The sequence below is a fragment of the Poecilia mexicana genome, unplaced genomic scaffold, assembly GCF_051168715.1.
Source record: "Poecilia mexicana isolate PSO_F unplaced genomic scaffold, ASM5116871v1 scaffold_12, whole genome shotgun sequence".
NCBI lineage: Eukaryota > Metazoa > Chordata > Actinopteri > Cyprinodontiformes > Poeciliidae > Poecilia > Poecilia mexicana.
The window spans coordinates 1,249,916-1,265,662 of record NW_028263381.1 but is presented as its reverse complement, the minus strand read 5'-3'; the positions used below and the strand labels follow the sequence as shown (position 1 = coordinate 1,265,662).

At 38.5% G+C, this 15,747-nt stretch overlaps 1 long non-coding RNA gene across 1 annotated transcript; it reads left to right on the top strand.

Moving 5' to 3' along the window:
- Positions 1-11,208: 11,208 nt before the first annotated feature.
- Positions 11,209-15,444, top strand: LOC106904399 (uncharacterized). The gene is made up of 2 exons (XR_015764805.1): positions 11,209-11,259; positions 12,592-15,444. It is a non-coding gene; the product is annotated as an uncharacterized LOC106904399 (long non-coding RNA).
- The last annotated feature ends 303 nt before the right edge of the window (positions 15,445-15,747 follow it).

Below are 15,747 nucleotides of genomic sequence, written 5' to 3'. Positions count from 1 at the left end.
ATCCAATTTTCTTCAAAGAGCTTTTAAAGATGAGAGAAGTCACCAGAAATAGTATTTCCACAGCAAACAGAAGGATTTTATAAGCAGTCTTTGCAAACTCTGGAAATCATCATTGTAAAATATTAAGTAAGTATAAATGTATGAATCGGGACAATATGATTATCTACTCAGATATCACACCTGCATACAAAGTGCTTCATGGCCCGGCCCACCACCATCAAAAGACTTTGTTCAATTAAAGTGAAAGAGCCATGATACTTTCATTGTTGGTGTTTTGAAAAAACCTTAATAAATGATCAACTACTTTACATTTTACCAGATTTGACCAGTCAGACCATACAGGAGTGTAGAGCCAGAAGGAATCATTTCAGATTGAAGACAGGAGTTATGTTTGAAGGTGATCTCTCATGTAAGATCCTTGTTAGAATGTCTTGAATTTAACAATTCAAGACATTGAATTAAAGATAATTTTAAAGAAAATCTAGAATAACAAGTTGCAAGAAAAATGAATATTCCAACATGCATACAATGTGCTCTCACATATAAGTTTATGAACAATCTGGAAAGTTTGTAGTTTCATCCAACTGTATTAATGAATATATCTCAAATTGTGGCAGAATAACAAGATTCTTGCTTTGTTGCTGAAGTGCACTGTGCTAGCACACTTACAAATATACTATAAAAATATATACACGCTAAACTACATAATAGAGTAGAATATACTTTGATTCTCGAGAAGAAATTGCTTATTTGCAGACAAGCTACTCCATCCGAGGTGTAAATCTTAGTAAATACAAATATAACCATAAGCAATGTAACATTTATATAAATATATATGTACATGTGATATTGTAAGTGTAAATATAACATAAAAACATCATATAATACACTCTAACCCTGGTTTAACACTGCGCAGCCATTCCTGACCAGCCTAGTATACACTACATGCTGCTCCGCTCTGCTGCGAACCCCAGAGGTTCTCCAAGATGCATGCATGAGGAATTAAGGATCACATGATAAAGCCAGTGATGAAAAAGGATGAGTGGGGTTACATAAATATACCGTAGATCTAAAATTCCAAAATGAATTTTTCTCTGTCCATTGCTCTCACGCCATCAGCCTCGACAGATTACTTAGGTTTTCTGAATAAAGTAAATTATAAAAAAAAATAATACATAATTAAAAAAAAAAAAAAAATGAGCCCGACCACATCGTCACAATGAAGATATGAATGCACATAAACCTCAGGGATTGCTCTCTATAATAAAAACAATTGAATCTTTGGGTGTAGATGTGCTTTATGCTGCTCTGACAGTCACTGATACACATGTTTATTTTCCACCTCTTCCATGAATCAGTGTGGATGAGAAGATAAGATAACATTGGAATTTCAGTGCTGTCCATCAATCCTTCATCCCACCAACCTCATCAACAACTTTCCCAACATAAACAATTCTACTGATGGATTACTGCCTCACAAATTGCCGAGCTCATTTAGATAACTAAAGAGTCTCCTTTGTTTTATTTCTCTATCTATTTATTTTTCTCATCAAGGTTCATATTCCACATCTCCACCTGCCTAAACGGCTCCTGGAACACCTTTATTTGACATTCAAGTTTGTCCTTCACAGAGCTGGACAATGATTATAATTTACTCCTCATCCATGTTCCACCATCTGGTGGGGTTGCTCAGGGTCTTTATGATAAAATAGATCAAAGACACCAGAGACTGATTCCCACCACCTCCACTAAAACGTCCTTTAACCTCTGTGCCACACTCTCTCTCTCTTTTAAATTCAAACTTTGATAAAATGTCTGATTAAATATGGAAATCACAGCCAAACACAACCACTTTTCAGTTTGGCCCCTTCCCCATTATTCTGGTACAATGTCTGGTGACAGTTTCTGTCTTTTAATAATTACAGTAATCCTCTCCTCCTTTTCCCCTGTTGCTGTTCCTTGATTGCTCAAATTAGCCACCATAACCCTGAGAAATGGTTCTGGCCTGGATGGCACCCTGGACAAGTCCCTTTTTCAGTGACAGAGAAATCAAAGTACAACTACTGGACATTACTCAATTTGAATACAAACAAATATTGGACAACAGAACAAATCTTCGTAAAAGCGGCAGATGATCAGAGGTTCCTTGCTTCTTGTTACATGCTGGTCATGGAGGTTTGACCCAACCGGCAGAAATAAACATGCTAACAATGACGTCAGTGAAACCTTTTTTTTATTGCAGACTTTGTACACTAATCCTCAAAGCAATTGTATGAACAAAGGATGACAGACTGCCCAAACACAACTGGATCTAAATTAAAATAAATCAGTCCAAAGAATGAAACATCTGCATGTTTAAAAATGGAATGTCCTCCAAGAATATCTAAGTCAAATAAGAACCAAACAGAGCAATTCATCACATTCAATCCAAGACAAACTGAACATGTTTTAATCTGATCCCAGTATTTTCTCATTTAAACACCACATTTCCAAACCCCATTATGAAATCCCCATTTCATAAAAGAAAATGGGAGCTGCACCATTTCCTGTGATTGTGCAGTTCTGAACTAATAATTTGTGTGGAGACCCCCACGAATGTTTTGTCTGCACTGTAAAAAATGTCTCTAATTTACAATAAAATACCAGCAGCTGTAGTTTCAGCGTACTGCAAAATCCATAAATAAATGGTAAAACAACCCCCACTGCCGGGATTTTACTGTAAATTTAAGAATTTTTATTTTTTAACAGTGTGTGCACACCTGCTGGGAAAATGGTGGAGGTAAGTGATTATTCTGATAGGCCTATCGGTTATAGTCTAACTTTTCACAGAGAGAATGTCAAGATGACGTCTGTGGATGAAGACACACCCAAACAGTCCAAACCAAAATAGACCAGTTGAAAACCCAGTTGCTGTAATGTTATTTAAATGAGCTGCACATATGCTTCTTCAACATCAGCTATTAAATATCTACAATATAAATGGAACAGGGGCTCATTGTTATGCCTCCGTCACACAAACCATTGGCAATTCAACTTTTAAGGGTCACAAAAATGTTCACCTTTTAACAATTAAAAACCACCTTTCTTTGAATAATTGTTTAGGGTTTGTGTAGCAGCCCTCATGAACTTCCTCTGATGAGCTCTTCATCATGCTCCCATCTTTAGAATCCTCTTCTCTGATCTCTTTGATTCCTATTGATATTGATTCCTTGGGCATCACTATATAAAAAAAACATGACATTAAAAAGCACAGAAAAAAATTGAGTTATCAAGTGTTTATTTTTTTAACTTGTATTTTTTTTTGTTTAAACAAGTTCAAAGACTCTGAGGAAACTGACTAGTTTCTTCCCCTCAGTGTACTTAGTGCTCTAACACTGAGCTTGTCAGTGAGGTTTTCCACTGTGACCTGAATGTTACATTAACACTTGAACATGTCAGGTGCTGCAGAGAGATGTGTTCTAATGCAATATTAACGTTATCTCAGAGGACTGTGATCATTAATCTTTCACTGAGCTCTTCAAAGTAGGTCACTCAGTGTTTTCTGCACCAGCTTTTGGATTCCACAGCCTTAAATTAGCTGAAAGAATACCTTTACCTTTACCTTGCTACTGTATCGGTTGCAGTTCAGTGATTTTGTTGTAAGTTCATGTATGAATTAATTCACTGTATATCACAGCAATTGAAACCAGAAGTTTGCACACACCATAAAAAACACACATCTTTCTCACTGTCTGACGTTAAATCAGATCAATCTTCACTTGGTTCAGGTCAGCTAGAATTATCAAAATTATTAAAGTGTACTAAATGCCAGAAAACGTTTCTGTGTAACTTTCTTTAAATTCAGAAGTTAATATACATTCAGTCAGGGATAATTGTCTTATGAACTGTATGACTTGCATCAAATCTTTTGGGTTTAATTTCATAAACCTCTCATAGATTATCTGACATATTTAAGACAATGTGGACAGACAGCTGTGCATGTATGGGTAAATCTAATGTGCAACAATTAAAAAAAAATCTCTTTAAACTGAAATTTGTTTCAGTTTAAATATAAAATGTTGTTTCATATTGTCTTCTCCAGTATCTCCAAAGAACATCATGGATTTATCTCAGACAGGAACTGCAACTAAAAACCTTTAATGTTGCATGATATGAGATAATCTCTTCTTTTATTTGTTTTAATCTAAAGCCGTTTTCGCTTTAGATTACTTATTTTTGATACAAATGGAACCCCATACAAAGTAGGGCCGACCGTGTTTGCATTATAACTTCCGACCCGGTTCCAGTTGGCTCCTTGGAACCACAAGAGATGTGGTTCCAATCGGGCCGGCCAAGCGGGGCTGCTTAGAATCAGCAGCTGATTGGTTTAGAGTCAGCCGTTGATCGGGTCCAGCTGGCTCTCACTAATCTTACTGTATTTTGTAAAGAGTGCTCTTTTTAATATTTTTATTATTATTTTTAATTTGCGATTAATTCCTCTGAATATTCTGCTGTTACCTGGTCCCATGACAACGTTTTTTTTTTCCTCCGTTTACTCCCTGATGAACGAGTACAGAATGAACTAGATCGGTCAACGAGGAACCGCAGTGAAAGTTTTCCGCTGCATCTCTGAGGAAAAGTCTTCAGCCGCTACATCGAAACCATTTAGTTTCAAAAATAATGACGTCAGGTACAGCTTCGATGTTGCCCTCAGTTATATGCAAACACAACAGGGCTGCAGTTCGGGTGGAACCGGACCGAAGCGTGCCGTTCCGTTCCGTTCCTTGCAGTGCGAACAGATTCTTGTGTGTGACTGTGGCCTTTTCGATTTTGATTTGCATTAATCTCCACATCATTAGTCTGAGCTAACATGTTGTTTATTTCCAATGACTGATTGGGTAAAAAGTTTAAATCAGTTCGAATTTAGGCTTTTTTGGGGAGTTTTCTGTCTAAATGGATAAAGGTCTTGAAAAGGATTAGTAATGAAAGCTTTCTGATGGCTGTTTGTGTGTGAAATAGAAGCTGGAAGTGACGCACTGAATGTGTCATGGAGAGCAAACAGTCATTTTGTTGTCACAGTGATGTGGCTTTTAGCATGAACAAGAAGTGATGAAAGAATATTTGTGGTGCAAATCTGAGTGTCTAATACAGCCAAAGCTTTCTGAGCACCTTTCTCTGTTTGGCCTCTCAGAAAATGCCATCCTGTCATTTGGTTATGGATCTGAAGGAGCTGCTCCTCCTGTAACCGAGCAACCGTCCACTTTCCTGCCACCTGATCACCCCATCATCTCCAAACCGGCTCCCTCTCTGCACAGCAAGGCCATCAAGCCCGTAGACGCTGCCTGCATGTTCTCTACCTGTGCCAACCTGCAGGTGAGTAAAGAAGCTCATCTGTTGCATCCAAAACGTGGAGACTGATCAGTGCTGAAATCAGGAGGATGTGCTCTGGACTGCTCTCATAAGGAGTCACCACATCTTGTTAGTGTTCTATCGTCAGACAAAAAACACTTTAACTTTGTAGGATGTATCATTTATTTGACTAGAAGTAATGCCCAAATGAAGAGGCACGAGAAACATTTACAGCAGCTTCATATGAAATAAGAGTTGAAGGTTCCTGTGAAGTCTTATTCACTATGGAATTATGTTGCGTTCACACCCGGCACTTTTTGAGCGTCAGATGCATCTGATTTATACATTCAAGGTCTATGTGGAGACACGTTTCCAGTGCATCCGACGCTCCACATAGACTTTGAATGTAAACCAGATGTGCCTGATGCTCAAAACGTATTTGGTGCAAACGCACCATTAGGATGACCCAATCAAGAGTTCTTGACTCAAATGTGAGGCTACCTGTCTAACAGTGGAAGGATGGCGTACATCAAGTTATGAACAAAATGGCTGAAATAGCAATAAAAAAAATGTGTGATTCCAAATTTTTCTATAATATTGTGAGGAAAAAAATGCTGTTACTGCAGCACTACGAGTTGCCTATTCAGTGAAATATGACACCAATAATAAATCATGTGTTGCTGGTCTGAGATCACATATTGACATTAATACACCTATCAGGGAGCAGACATTATTTTCTGATGCTGAAAACCTTGCAACCAAATAAATGAAACGGTTTATTTTTATTCTTTTCAAACCTCCAGATAAAAACCTGGGTGTCCAAGAGGCAGGCTCACAACGTGGGTTCATTTGCTGGTGTAAATCAGGTTTACACTATCCTACTGCGCTAAAGCCGTTGTATTTGCTCAAGAGATTAGAAAAAGAAGAAGCGTGTCTGTGTATTAGTTGAACAGGCTCCTCTGATGGTCTTATAAGTCCTCTTGATGCTTGCAAATCAAATTCTTCTTTTTTTTTTTTTTTTTACCTTCAGCTCTCAAATATCCTTTTGTCCACAGAAGATTGATTTGGAAGGGGCTCCCCCCTGTGGGCTCGTCATTAATATTTCACAAAGATCTGATCATGGAGTTGAATTGGGTGAACCTCAAATAGAATATGAAAAGAATACCGACTCCTCGGCTCAGGATGTCATCGTCATCAGTAATTCAGAGCTGAGGCTTCTTCACCACACACTATCAAGCTAATCATTTTTCATTCTCATTTCTTAAAATAAGAGTCTTATGGTTGTATGATGATTCTTGTCTGATAGTTTTTTCTCACAGGGAAAGATCCATAGTGAGTTTGAGTCTAAACTAGTAACAGTTCATTCACAGATATTGACTTATAAAGCTTATGCAAACTAAATTGCCCTCATTACTTTAAAAGTGTTTAAAGCTTACAGTAATAATTTACTGGGTTTGCAGACAGTGTGTGTACAGTTCCAGTCAGAGTGTATATGCAGTCGCTTTATGAAATGGGTTTTAAAGCAGAATCCATCATCTTTTTAAAAGTGAAGGTTATTTCAAAGGCTTAAAGGCCTTCCCTCACCGCTCTAAACTTCTTTCTGTGTTCTGTGATTTTATGACAAAAAATAAGATTTTGACTTTAGATGAACAGTTAGTGTGTTGGTTCCTAAGAAAGTCAATAAATAGTGCAAAGAAACAAAAGTATTGCCCAAGGTCACCAAAAGAGGGCAGTGTAGTTGGAGGAAGACAGCTTTGCATGTTGCAGCCCAATGGCTGTCTGCCATTAATGTCTGTCAGAAATGAAGACAACTATTCCTACTGTTGCCTGGATACACCAGTCACTGGATGAGAAACCCAAGAAGATGGAGCTAAGTAACCAGCTGACTCATCAGAATCAACTCGGATTTGTAGCTAAACCTGGACAGCTCTCTTTACTTGGAAAGGAGGTTCTGTTCTGCAGCAACATCATATTCCAAATATCAAAGCATGAATGTTTTCACCATCTGGCTAAAAATATAATTAAGGAAAGTGATCGAGGTTCCAAGCGTTGTGCTCCAGGTTAATCTGAAATTCTCCTTTCTCTTTCCTTAGGGCTTGTAGCTCAGTGTAGAATCTTGATACAAATCTTCCACGTTTATTTGAAAGAATTGTTCTTTCAAGTAAATAACACTTTTCAGGATACAGTTGACTAATTTTAGTGCTAATGCATATTCCTAGATAGTTTAATCGTGTAGCCCATCGAAATGGTTTGATGAATTGCTGGTTTTCTCTGCTCACAGGCACTTAAAGACATTTCTGATTTTCTGTAATTTACCGTACAGTATTTTACCAAATTTGTTGATGCAGTCAATTGCAGCCATGACAAACGTTACAGGGTCTGTCAAAGTCAAAAGAACATTATCATATTTCATGTTGTTTTGTCCTTAATATGCCTTTAATATTATGACTTTGTCTAATTGCAACAGCAAGTGGCTCTATAGCCAAGGAGAAAAGCAGCAGGGAGAGAGGACCTCCCTGCACCGTCCCCCTCATCAGTCCAAAAGCTGCAGACCAACAGCCATTTATCAAAATGGATGCTGTGGGCTTTTTATAAAGAAATTATATATATATATATATATATATATATATATATATATATATATATATATATAGATAGATAGATATACACACACACACACACATATTGATCCAGTTGAAGGGCTTTTCAGCAGCCAGTGAAACGATGATGCCTACCGGTTAGTATTTGAATATGGTCAAGATGATGAATAACATTAGTAAGTTCTCTAGTATTATTTGATAACAGTCACTCCTTTATCAAACCAGTTTGTCTACATTAAGGCTCTACCTCTTCCAATCTAGTGGGCAAAACCTATGAAATCTGACTCTCAATCTAACTTCCTGGTTGACGTCATGACATGCAGCTGGTCTGTGTCTCCAGCCACTAAACACTCAACAACACAAGAACTGTGTTCTGCATGCAAGGCGCCTCTTAGAGCATTCGACGGTCACAAACTTTGTATTATGAATTTTACAAAGATACCAAAAACATTTCTTAACAATGTATCAGGAATGAAAAATGATGAATATTGTAAAAACATCAGACAGACTCACTTTAAGACCTTATCGGTTTCCTGACCCATATTGCAAAATGTTGTTTTTTTATTTTTGGACTGTTGCATCCAAACTACTCCAAGCCTTTTTCAAATGTTTTTTCCCTGTAAAGTAGAAACATTCTGGTTCTGGAAAATGAGGAATTATTTGCTTTGACTGTGATTTACATAAATATAGATATTTCTGGGGTTTCTCCTAAATGCGTGGAAGATGCCTCATTTAAACAGGAGCAAAATGCATCAGAACAGAGAGAGGCTGTTTGCTTGAGAGAGCTTTTTTTGGAGCAGACCTGGTTCTAGAATTGGGTTTCCCATAATTTAGCTGACAGCTTTGTGCATCTGAGATTCTGTCAGAATTGATTCATAAAATACCAATTTATATTCTTCATGTTACATTCACCATTAAATATAAAAAATCTGTGAAGAGTTTTTGGATGTAATGAGGCTAACAGCACAGCTGACTGTGTGTTTTTTCTCTGTGTTGTGTTTTGGTGGGCAGGAGCTGAGATGCCTGTGTCTCTGTCCCACAGCTCATAGCTCATACTCTGTTCTTGATTTGCTCGTCTAAATCCAGCCCTGCCTCCGGGTCGATAGTGTTTCCTTTTCTGTCCAGCCTGCTGACATCATGGAGCACAGAGGTGCCAGAGGCTGGTCCTGCATAAAGTTTTTTATTGTTTTTACCTGCCTTGAGCTGACATCACCAAGATGCAGCTCTACAACCTTGTCAGCCATGTGGTATTATGTCCCATTTACAAAGAAAACAACAATACAGTAATATGTTTTTATGAAAGATAACCCTGTTTATTTTATGAATAGAAAAGAATAGTTAACAGATAAATGTAAATATGAAAATTATTTCTTTAACACCCTGTCAGTCATGAAGGATAGCCCCTCATACTGAACCCGGTTCTGGTTCTGCTGCAGGTTTCTTCCTGCTTTAAACTCAGTAAACTGAGCTGAATGCAGTTTACTGCACTGTTTGATATGTGGAATCAGTTGGAATGTCTGTGTGATTGAATTGAAATCACTTTTTTGTAAAGTATAAAGATATTTGCTGTGAAATGGCACTATAGAAATAAAATACAATGAAGTGAACTGCTGATAGCTTCTCTTATATTTTTGGGGCCTCATTATGGAAATAATATATTGTGTTTTCTTTCACTTGAAGTCTCTTTAACCATGAAAACTGAGGGCTGTGTCTGTGTGCCTGGTTTGCATGGACTCAGTGTTGGTTTGGGAAAGCTCCAGCCACAAAGCCAGTCTGGACCTTGGCTGGTTGGAGGCGTAGCAGAGAAAAGCAGAAAAAAGCAGAATCACTGAACAGGAGAAGGTTTTATGCCATCCCTGAATTCTCAATTACCAGCACTAAATACCTTCAAAGACCTTATCTAATGAAAAAAATTAAAACAATGCAAAAAATGTCAACCAGTTAATGACTTTCCTGTTGTCACTTCTGGCCTGTCATAGTCTGCAGCCCGGCATGAACAGGACAAGCAATCACACCAACACTGTTCTGAAAAGTTCTTACGTTTTCAACTTGAAGCTTTAGAAGTGACTGCAAATAGAAGTCCTTGTTTTAAAAACACGGTGAGTGCTGGTGTTTTTCTCCTTGTGCTCACATTCACCTGAAAAAAATCTCCTGACTGAGGAAGAAACACTGATACTCACTCAGGAGGAAAAAAAAACTACTTAGAAAAAAAATGTCATTTTTATCCAAACCATTTTTCTTTCCACCTTTTCACCTGATTCCTCACCTTTTCTGAAGTTCTGCCATTTTTTCTTCTGTCCTCTTTTCTCTGCACATCATCCCATAAATATAAAATAATTAATTTATATGGCATGTTTAAATTTACAATGATAAGAATCACTGTTACTAATTTCACCAGAACAGTTAAGCTCAGGCGGCCTAATAAAGCGGTGTGTTTAACTATTTGTCATCATCGTGCAGAAACTGTTTTGATATTAAGCTAGGATCAAGTATGTGCTACCATAAAGAGCGTCTCATCTGTTTCTGATTCAACACATCAGTGTTGTGACCCACTGATACACAGGCCTTATGATGAGTGTGTGGATGTGCCCACTGCTGTGCCTGATGCTCCACAGACCCTCATAGCTCCACCATCTCATTCTGACTTAAACGCTCCTGATATGTGTTTCATGGTTGGATGCAGCATGCCTGCTGCTGTTGTTTACACTGCTGTGCACAATGTGAGACTCACATAACTCTGTGGAGCAGGGAATCCTGCTATAATTGTACAGAGTTCTCATCATCTGTTATTAAGAGTTCCAAGCCAAAGGAACCAAGTGGATGGCCCATGCATACATGGCCGTAGGCTCGGTCCAAGGTTGGCAGACTGGGGTGGTGGTCCCTCTAATCAAAACGAGCGTTGAAAGAGTGCAGTTCATTAGCTGGGACTTAAAACATGAAAAGGTAATGTTAAGTATTCCTAGAGTGAAAATAGAAAAAAAGCTTGAATTAACAATTGTATTGTTAAAAAACCATTATTCTTTTAAAGTAAATGTGATTTAAACATGTCAATGTCAAATTTATTTATATAGCACTTTAAAAACAGGTTTAAAACGGCACCTAAGTGCTGTACAAAAACGATAAAATAAGTTGACAAAAAGAAAAAGAGAAATGTTACAAGGAATATAAGAAACATGACTGTCGGTCATTCTCACCAAAGACAGTCATGCAGATGAACTTCATACTAGTCTCTGATAGACCTGGATGGACAGTGAGTGTGTCTGTGTGTTCTGATGTTTTTCAGGATGGAGGTCAGAAGTGCATACCGTCTGAAGACTACAGGTGTGAGGATGTGAGTCGCTGATTCATCCCCTCAGTCTGATAACACATAATTATGGATCCAACATGGTTTATGATATTGCATAAATTAAGAACTCACCTTATTAGACTCTGCTCACACACAGACAGCGCTGATTGCTAATTTTTATTAATATATCATGAGCTGTCTTTGCTCATTTTGACAGCTTGCTTTCAAATATGTTCTATTTATTTTTTTAAGCTACCCTTAGATTTAACAAATTAAATATAATTGAGTTATAAGAATAAAACTGAACTGTGATGGACTGTTCAGAGGCGGGGTCCAGGGTGACCAGCTGCCCGTTGACAGGTGGATATAGGCATCAGCACCCCTCCCGACCACAATGGAATAAGGGTGTAAGAAAATGGATGGATGGATGAATAAAACTGAAAAATTAGTAATTAATAAAATGACAATGCAGTTGGAATGTGTATATTTAGAAACCAGGCGTTATATGAGGAATTGGGAATAAGGTGAAATTAGCTCTAAAAGCCAACAAACCCATCATTTGCTAGTTGTTCAATCAGTTTATACTGCAAAGCAAAATAATTTATTTAATAGAACAATGTTTCAAAAAACTTTTGCTAAATTAGAATTCTATAACATCTGACAATTGATTCTGTTAATGTGTTAAACCGTCATAGCAGAAGATTGAATGGCACTATGGACTACCAAGATGGCTGGGAAAAATGTGTATAGAGTCACAACATGGTGGACAGACGTGGCGTTGTGATGTCAGATCTGGAATTAGCTGCTCAGCTAACAACAAAAAATATATATTGACTGTGGTGCCAGTTAGCAACCCCTCCATGTACACACAAATACAAATTCATGAGTGCTTGGAGCATGCTATAGTCGATTGTAGCATGAACAGCTGTGTTAGCAAGAGCAGAGTTTTAGCATTCCCAGGAATCTAGCGTTAGCAGCCAGAATAAACAATTACCATCTTACCTGCTTCTAAGGACTATGCAGTTATGCATGTGGGTAAGCGAGACAAGTCACATCAGAATAAACTAATGTTGGTGGTGGAAAAAGTGACTCTTCGCCAGTAATCATCTTTCCGAACCATAGTTTATTATGCTAAAAGCTTCCAGCTAATTCACAGCAGAACAAAACAAATCAAAACTCAATGAATATTAATTGTTTTACTCTACCTAAAAGATAATGAATGCTAAGCAAAAAAAAGGCTAACCTGAACTTTAGGACAAATTTTGAACAAAATAGCATCTGGTGTTTGGAATTTTCTGTTTGATCACCAGGAAGGAGCAAACCTGCAAAAGGCATTTTTCCCTCTAACACTTCTTTTTTTCTTCTCTCTCTGTTCAGACTTTGTTAGCCCAGGGGTCAATAGACTCTCAGGAATCGGTGGGACCTAAAAGCAGCAGCCAGCAATCAACCCCACTACTCCAACACATTTCTGTGACTGTGTGTGTGTCCATTCTGCCTGCACTTCTACACTTCATGTCATAAATTTGAACTCGCACACATCCAGACATAACCACATACACACAATCCTAAATGTCAAGCAACAGATGTCGAAGCATCCACTACGGCCTTTTTTTGAAGAGTGTCTGGAGCTGGTCCAGATGAGCGGTCCTTCTGCACAACACAGTCACACACCGGCCATGGGAGGGAGAACGGAAGCAGCTGCACTTTCGCGTGTTGTATGTGATAGAAAAGAGGAATCAGAAACACAAATGAGAGACTCTTGAGACCCTGGTTCACAGTGACTTCACTTTCAATGCTCTGAGTCTTCACGGTGTGTGTGTTCTCTGTGCTCGGACTCACTCCCCCAGGCCCGTCTGGATCTGAGACAGCTGGGCCGACAAACACTGGAAGCGAGCATATGACTGTGTGCACACACACTCACACACAATTTGATCAGAAGTGTTAGAGTTGGCAGCTTCAGAAAGAGGAGAAAGAAACGACAGGGAAGGACAGCTGGGACAGATCCTTCCATGAGGTTTGTCAAGTCAATTTATCCTCCCTCAGACCTCCCTAGTGGCAACAAATCTACACAACATACAAACATCACACAAGCCCACCTACATTCTTCCTGTCACTTTCCCCTTAGACCTACTTAGCGGGTAAACAGGGTTCCCACATGGACACAAACACTCATGCTGTACACCAGTGTGCTATTTGTGGGTCTTTATCTTCATTTTGTGGTCTACATCTTGTACAAACTTCATTTACTGTGGAAAATGAAAAGTAAAAAGTCCAGTGAACGACTGTATGCTTCACCTCAGTGTTCAGCCTTGTGTGTGTGTGTGTGTGTGTGTGTGTGTGTGTGTCTGTGTGTGTGTGTGTGCGTGTGTGTTTGTACGTCGGTGTGAATGTCCGTGATGATTGTTGACACATCTGTGCATGGAGGCAAATAAATGAAGGAACAGGTGGAACTTTAATCAGATGACAAACTGAAACATGATGCGTATGCACAGCTTAAAAATTCTGTCTAAATTCAACTTTAATTTACAGCAGTTAGTTGATTCTTTGCTAGAAAAACTGAACTACATAATAAAAAATTCAGTTTCATAGTGCTTTAAAGTCAAATGTTTTTGAAAATTTTACTTTAAGTTGATGTCTAAATAGTGTTTTAACCAAGTACACACTTAATGTTTAAAAGCACACAGTTCGTATGTTTTAAACTGGGTTCTGTGGTGCAGTCGTTTCACCTGCACCAGTTCTCAAACAGACATCATCTTTAGGCACTTTGCAAACAAAAAGCGTCTCATCAAACCATTCAAGCAATGAGATTCCAAGTCAAGTACATCAATTCCAATTGATCCTCATTATCAAACAATGTAGTTTGATAGAAAACTTTCAACCAGTTTGAATAACAAAGGAAACCCAGCAGAAATCCCTCCTCCTGCATATGCATTTATCGACCATAGACACTTGCTTGCATTGTGTTGTTGACTTTGCAGCAATCCCTCATACAGAGCATGCATGTAGTGACAGTGCAGAGAAAAGGCCTCTCTTCTATTATCAAAAATCCAATAATGTTCACATTTTCAACATCCTCGATCAACAGTATGGACAGACACATGGTCTTCCACTTCCCTCAGGACTCCATCGTATATGCAGCTGCATGTGCCCCATCGGGGCAAGAGGGCTCTCTTGTGCCCAGGCTTCTTGTGGAGAAAATTTGATTAATTATGTTGAGAAATCAGCTGAGGAGATCCATGATTTGTAATTGGGAAGATATGAAAAGAGAGGCTCAAAAAAGACAGCACAGGACAGAGAGCAAAAGCAGGACAGACTGGGGAGAAAGCAGGAGAAGAAAAAGAGTCTACTTTTACTGAGAGCAGGATGAAACCGACTGGGGACACAAAGAACACAGACACACTGATCCTGGAGTACTTGGTATGTTAAAGAAAGTAAATAGTTAATGGCAGTAAAGAATCCATGAGTGGCTTCATCCAGGAGAGAAACACAGCTAAGCAGATCAGTTCTGAGTCAGTAGGATGAGATAGAGCGCATACAGTTAGTCCAAATAAAGTTTCAGCCAACAGCATAGTCTGGGAGAGACACTGAAAGTTAAACACTGAAAGAGAGGACCTGGTGCATCATTTATACAAACCCAATTCAAATCATTTCAACCTATATTCAATTGAATTCACTACAAAGACAAGATGTTTAATGTGCAAACAGAAAAACTTGGTTGTGGTTTTTCACAGTAAACGCTGCCGGCTCCTCAGGCCCAAACTCATCTGAGATGGACTGTTGCAAAGCGGACAAGTGCAATGCAAAGCAAGCAACTTACGTTTCCTTTAATAAATGATGTGGGGGGTTTTATCCTATGATGAACAAAACACTAGACTGAAAAGTTGCATTGATATACATACATACATTTGAAAAACTCCACAACTAAAAACACCATCTGACACCAGTTCATGTTTGTTTGTTTCATATGCCATTAAATCCTGAGAAGCAGACACACAAAGTAATAACATGCTGATGATGAAAGAAAACCTTCCTGACTGTGTCAGAGCTTCCTGTCACATTGCCTCATCTGTTCACAGTGTTGAGTGAATAAACACAGATGGGTTGATGCTTCACAGCAACCAATAAGGTGAGATTCTTCAAATTTCTGTGATCAGCTGTGTTCAGTCAACACATCTGGTTATTTTGAACATTTCTTGTCTTTGTCTTACTTCCATAAAACTGTTCAACGTGTATGTTTGTGAGTGTGTATTTTACCTCTGGCCTCTGTATGGAGTATTTTTTATGTTTTGCAGAAGCTACAGGCTGGTCATCAGGTCAGTGTCATGGTGGCCGTTCCCTCCTTCAGAGAGGGATTAGTTTCTGTTGTTATGGTGTTGCCTTACTTTACTGTTTTTTATTACCTAAAAGTAAAGATGGTTCTGAGTGAAGTGACACTTTTCCAGGGTGGAAGTCTCAGCTAGCCACACTGCTGTTAAATTAGGAAGACATTTGAATGATCTCCAAAGAGGGAATTTTGATGAACTAATAAACCTA